Source organism: Glycine max, chromosome 20 (assembly GCF_000004515.6).
Source record: "Glycine max cultivar Williams 82 chromosome 20, Glycine_max_v4.0, whole genome shotgun sequence".
NCBI lineage: Eukaryota > Viridiplantae > Streptophyta > Magnoliopsida > Fabales > Fabaceae > Glycine > Glycine max.
The window spans coordinates 38,808,993-38,815,598 of NC_038256.2; the positions used below are offsets into that span (position 1 = coordinate 38,808,993).

At 33.0% G+C, this 6,606-nt stretch overlaps 1 long non-coding RNA gene across 1 annotated transcript; it reads left to right on the plus strand.

Annotated features, from left to right (window-relative positions):
* Positions 1 to 6,115, plus strand: LOC102669460 (uncharacterized). Its single transcript, XR_001386828.3, has 3 exons — positions 1 to 293; positions 510 to 681; positions 5,241 to 6,115. It is a non-coding gene; the product is annotated as an uncharacterized lncRNA (long non-coding RNA).
* Positions 6,116 to 6,606: the final 491 nt, after the last annotated feature.

Sequence of the window (6,606 nt, forward strand, 5' to 3'; positions counted from 1 at the left end):
TCACCACCCGCGTCATTTGTTTGCGGATAAGATATTTAGTGAAAAGTTCTGATACCAAAGAATCTTGAGCAAACCACGTTACAAAAGTCAACTATTGTAGATTTGTAGTTGGAGAGCATTAATGCCTTATATAATTGGATCCTAACACTCTCTCGCTCTCTATGTCTCTCTCTCATCTTCAGAGTTAAAGATGGTCTTCACCAGTGCCATTGGTTTTCTTCTTCTGCAAACTCTTTCATCAGCTACAAGTGATTTCCTATTTCCTCTTAGTCCCCTGATCGCTCCATTATGTGGTTTGTGCATGTGACACTCTCTTTCTTTTAGCTACTTTTTTTTATTGGATTCATTGAATTGGATTTCATTATTGGGATTGTGTGTTTGTGCTTTTGATTCACGGGCTTGAGGTTCCATGACTTTTCTTCTTATGGGGCTTCTCAAGTTCCTTTTTTTTTTTAATTGATTTGTATTAGACTTCTCAATTTGCCTTTGATTCCCTGTTCTTTTTTCAGGGCGAGTTAAGTTCAGAGGATGTGTGCAAAGGAGTGGAATGTGGATAGGGAACATGCAAACCTTCTCAGAATAGCACACTCTTGTTTGAATGCGATTGTGATCCAGGTTGGAGGCAAACTCTTTCTGATCACGATGAGGGCTTCAAGTTTCTTCCTTGCATAGTTCCTAATTGTAAGAACTCTCTCTTGACCAAAATAGAAGTTATGTATTCGCTGTTATTTTCCTACGAGTTGTTCTCTGCTTGATTTAATTTTAAAACTGCATTTTTTAGGAAGCGTGAATTGTTGTGTAGTATGTTTGTTTTGGTGACTATTTTTTGGCTGCATGTGGTTGAAAAAGTCTGGTATTTGGGGAAATTATTTGCTACGTTACAAAGTGGAAGTGTCTGAATCACACAAAGGGTATAGATTTTCTTCGCACGCATGGATCCTGGCAAAGTTTGTTCCTTGGATTTAAGATGTTAAAGTAATATGAAAGCAAAGAACTAAGTCATGGAATGACACTCTAGCATTGCTTAATTAAGATAATAAATATGAAGTTACTAACACAGTGTAGTTCCATCCCAAAGTTGTAAAGTGGAGTGCTATGTTAAAGTATTTGGGGACAAGTAATAAAGTACTCGTAAATCTGACTGTCTTTGTCTTTATTTAGATTTATTCAAATCTAATTTAAAAGAAAAATAGGAGATAAGATAAAAATTTAAAAAAAAATAGGAGATAAGATAAAGATTTAAAAGAAAAATAAAAGATAAAATATTTAAATTAAAAGATGATAAAGATAAAAAAGATAAAAGATAAAGAAAGATAAGATAAATATAGAATCAGAATGCAATGATGTTGGGGCATAATATGCTAAAACTACTTATAATATAATTAATTGATTTTTTCTATTTCATGAAATTCCTATTTTCACGTGCATCTAATGAATTATCATATCTTTGTTTTTCCGCATGAAGGACCTAATTTATTTATCATTTTTCCCTAAATTTCTTTGCAAAGATCAAATAACAAACCGCATTAAGATAAGAGATGCAACAATTCGTGGGCAAAATAAATGTCAATTTATTTCTAACAATGAATTCATTAAGATACTCTTCTCCAGTTCTTTAGAAAATAATCATTTTTCAATGCATTACCTTCTAAACATGATATGGGTGATCAAAGCATAATAGCAGGAAAGCACGGAGAAATAATAGAAACTTGATTGCATTAAATAGATAATAAGAAAGAATTACATTATAACAGTAAGCTTCCAACAAAAAGGTTTAGCCTCTCTTAGTCATGAGAGATTTTATACTACAGGGAATTGATGTAGATAGAAGAAGGTGATACATGATTAATAACAAGAGAAGAGAGGGAATGGTTAAAGAGAGAGTTTCCCATAAGGGATAGGGATAGACTCAGTGTGTGGGCTATGAGATTTTCTCTTTTTTTTTTTTCTACTTCCTTCTCCTTATATAGGCATTAGGTAACTTAATTTTCATGTTTTTCTTAATTTTCACAATGCTAACTTCTTCGTTGGGATTTGGAATGAATGATTATTTATTGCAATCCTTCTCTTTTTCGTGTAATTATTACAATTTATTTTTGTAAAATAACATTCATATATATTATGAGAATTATATTCTTTTCCATGATATTAATTAATGTCTACGAAACGAAGCATAAACCCTCTCATATCATGGCTGCAATGCAATTGCAAGGCTCGTTAAAAGTAACTTAAGCGAAATTGTTACGTTAGGGGGTCGATTAAATTATAATTTTAAAAGATTATTTTAGTATAAAAAAAGTGTTTTAAAATTTAAAGATTACTTATGAATATTATGATTTATCAAAAAAAATTATATCCAAGAATTTAAAAAATTTGAAAGAACTTTATAAATTATAAGATTTGATAAGATTTTGTGAATTTTTAAAAATACATTTAAAATTCTAAGAGTTAATGAAAAAATAAGAAAAATGATAAAATTTAGATAAAAAAAAATAGGGCTAATATAATTTTTTTAAATATTTTTTCTTGTAATTATATTTTTCCATTCTTACTTTGAACAATAGATTTAATATTATAGATTGGTTTTCTAAATTTTTTTAAATATTATAATTATTTCATAATAAATCTCATGATACGTTAAACGGAATAAAAGAAAGTGATGAGGGTGAAAAAAATTGTAAAAATATTATGAATTATCTGGATAAAGTTGTCCGATAAAATATTGTTTTTCCCTGTATATGCAAGTGGAGAGCCAAAAGAAACAAAGCAGCATCGCAGGAAAAGTTTGGCTAATCGCATCATACACAAAGTCAGTTGTCATGGCTACATGACCCTTACTGTAGAACTGTTCAGTGTGCCTCACATGACCCAATTTCCTAAAACAGCTCAGTTAAGTAGTTTGTTAAATAAGTTCATCATAAGCTTTACTTATGTATAACCGATACACATGTACATACGTATGTGTATATTACAATTACAACAAAACTTTAAACTTTACCCCTTTATATTTGTTCAGCATAATATTGATTATTGGTTTGCTGCGTTTTAAATGTAACAAGTACAAGGCCGTTATTATTTGGGCAATTTCTTGCACAAGGTAGGGGAAGATAACTCTTTTTCAAGTGTGAATATAAGAGCTAACAATGAGTTTGATGACCTCAATTTTGTATTTTGGTTCTGTATGATGTGAAACCTTAAATATCATCAATGTGTTTAAGGGGATAGTTAAAGCATGTGAATATATATATATATATATATATATATATATATATTCAGAATATATCTGTAGCTCCAAATCACATGACACGTTATTTGAGCCTACTAACAGAAGTTGACGAGGTGCTTATAAAAAAACAGAAGTTGACAAGGTTGAACCTTGTCCTGTGCCATGGAAAAAATGCAATCACAATAACCGAAAGACCTGTCAAATGGGTCAGCCCCAACCCATTTGACCTTGGTCCATGTGGGTTAACACCAAAATCGCCCATAGGGACAAATGGGCCACATACATAAATTGCCCACATGGCCAAAAAATCCACAAAACCTTGTGGGTTAGGATCAATCCACGGGCCATAAAAATTAGACTTTTTTTTTAATTCTCATAATTTAAATATTTATTTTGATATAATACTTCTTTATTTTATATAAAAGAGATTGGCCAAAATTGGTCAAAATTAATCCCAATTAAGATTGGCTGAAAATAACTTCGATCAAAATTAATCTTAGTTGAGGTTGATAAAAAATAATCCGGTCAAGGTCAACCCAAAACAACCCTAACTGAGATAGGCCAAAATTAACCATAGATGGAGTCGGCCAAAAATAGCCTTGAGCTAGATCAGTAAAAATTAATCCTAGTCGAGGTTGGCCAAAAATATCATTGACTGAGGCTGACCAAAAATAACCCTAGTCTAGGTTGGTCGCAATTAACCTTAGTCCAAGTTGGTTGCAATTAACCTTAGTCTGGTCAACCAAAAAGAGTCTCATCGAGATCGGCCAAAAACAACCCTAGCTAAGGTTGATAGAAAATAATCATAGTCAAGGTCAATCAAAAATATCCATGTTGAGGTCAGTTGAAAACAACCTCGACTCAAGTTGGCCAAAAATAGACTTGGTTGAGGTTGATAGAAAATAATCCTAGCTGAGGTTGGCAGAAAGCAACCCTAGTCGAAGTTGGTAAAAAAGTAACCCTAACAGTTGTCGGTTGAACATAACCCTAGCTGAGGTCAATCAAAAACGACCCTAATCGAGGTAGCCTGATAATAGTCATGGCCAGGGTTAGCCCAAAATAGCCTTGGTTGAGGTCAACATTAAACAACCCTAACAAGATCAAGCAAAAACTACCTTGACGAAGGTTGGTCAAAAATATTTTGGATGATGTCAACCAAAAATAATTTACCCGAGGTAGAGAAAAAAAAAATCTCCATCAAGGTTGTTCAAAAATAGCCTGGATTGAGATTAGTCAAGGTTGACTGAAATTAATCATAACCAACTAATTTTAAAATATTTTTTGGGGGGACAATTGAAAAAAAAAATCATTTTTTTAAAATAACATGACCCATCAACTAGTCCGGCCCATGTTAAGTGGGGTTGTGTGGACCACTCATTAAGGGAGTTAAATCCCCATAGGACCATTATGTTGGGCCAAGTGGGTTGGCTCTAGAGCCGAAATCACTCTAGTAACCATGGAGTAATAAACTTTGTCAAAGGATTAATTTTGAATAACATATCATGTGTGCCAAATCTAATTTGCAATCTTATTCATGTGTCTTGAATAATACATGACTCAAATTTTATATTAAATATTGTGCGGTACAAGTTTGAATTTTGAGGACAGTGGTATAGGTGAGACTTGAGAGGTGAATGGGGTCTGCTAGTTTTGCGCAATCACTTATATGCTGGCACACAAAGCAAGTGGAACTGATTCTTTTACCTTGTGGCCCAGATGTATGGGGTATCCTTGCAACCAAGTACTCAATCTGCTACCTGGTATTCATACTGTTGAGAATGATAAGCATAAACAAACATGTGATATCTGTTCGACAGCTAAGCATACAAAACATGTTTTTAATTCCAATCACAATCATAATAAAACTATTGAACCTTTTGATTGATACATTGTGATGTGTGGGGTGCTTATCATAATATATGTGATGCATTACTCATTGTTTACTTATGACAATAACAGACTAACGGTGTACTTTTGAGCGTTGTTGTGTATGCTGATTATCTAATAACTGCAGGAAACAATAAAGAGGTCATTAGGGGGAATACTTTTATGATTGCGAGAGGGCTTAAAGGAATACTTTTATGTCAATGAAAGTATACATGCTCTAGATATTATTTCATAAAAACAAAAAAATGTTGGAAGCAAAGCATGCAATGCAAGGGTTTGCTCTTGAGCAAAAAATCACGGATTGGCTTAGGCAATTGGAGTCGAATATGAAGATTGATCTATTTGACCATTTCTTGGCTTGAATTTAGCTACTTTGTTCATGCATGTTTTTGCTCACTTCATGCATTGTTCTTGATAAGAGCACTAGAATGTGGCATTGAGAGTGTATAGGTATTTAAAACGGCATCCATGATAAGGAATCTTTCTTCTGTCTGATTGTAATATGAGATTATATATATTTACTGTGATTGTGATTTAGCAAGTTGTCCTCTAACACATTGTTCGTTAATAGGCTGTTTTGTATTATTGGATTCTCCTATATCTTGGAAGACAAAAAAAAGTAGTCTATTGCTTCTCATTTGTCTGCAGAGGCCAAGTATCCATCTTTGGCTATACCATGACATGTGAGTTAAAGTGTGACACCTTCAGCCTATGAGACTATTTTGTGATTGTCAACTTGAAATTCGTATTGTTGTTAAACCCATGTTTTATGAAAGCGCAAAGTATATAGATTTGTCGCTTTGTTTTTTTTATGAAAAACAATATGGTACTATTGCTCCTATGCATGTTTGCACATACAATGGATTTGCTGTGGTTTTTACCAAAGCTCTTGATAGATAGTATAGTAGGTTGAATTCCTTCTTGACAAGTTGAGTATTTAAGATCCTCATGCTTCAACTTAGCATATTGTTTATTTTTTATTTAGATTCTAAGAACTCGTACAAAACCATTTAAATAATCAGTATGAGTTTGCAATTTTACCTTCAAATTTGATTATCCTAGTTAACAAAATTTTAGTCCGTAAATTTTTTTTCATCAGGATGAGGTGGAAGCTACTAAAAACCTCGGACTTTTTTTTCATCCAAACTTCAATTAGACTTGCAAATGAAACATGACTAGTAACAGCCAGAACCAAATTGGTTCTATAGAACAAGATGGGCTACCACTTTGAAATTTTATGGCTGGTAGCACAGGCCCATCATCTACTATAGTAACGGTAATTACTTTTGAGATGTGAAGCTACACCTACTGAGGCAGCCCTACGGGCTACAAGAACAGAGAAAGGGTCCATAGAAAAATCTTGGGGCATAGAGACCAGAAGAAATAGTTTTCTTGGAAGAAGTAAAAAACAAAAAAAAGTGTCCCATCCAGAATTCAACTTCAAATAGGTGATGGCACAGGCTGGTGGTTTGGAATTATTATTAGAGCTATTT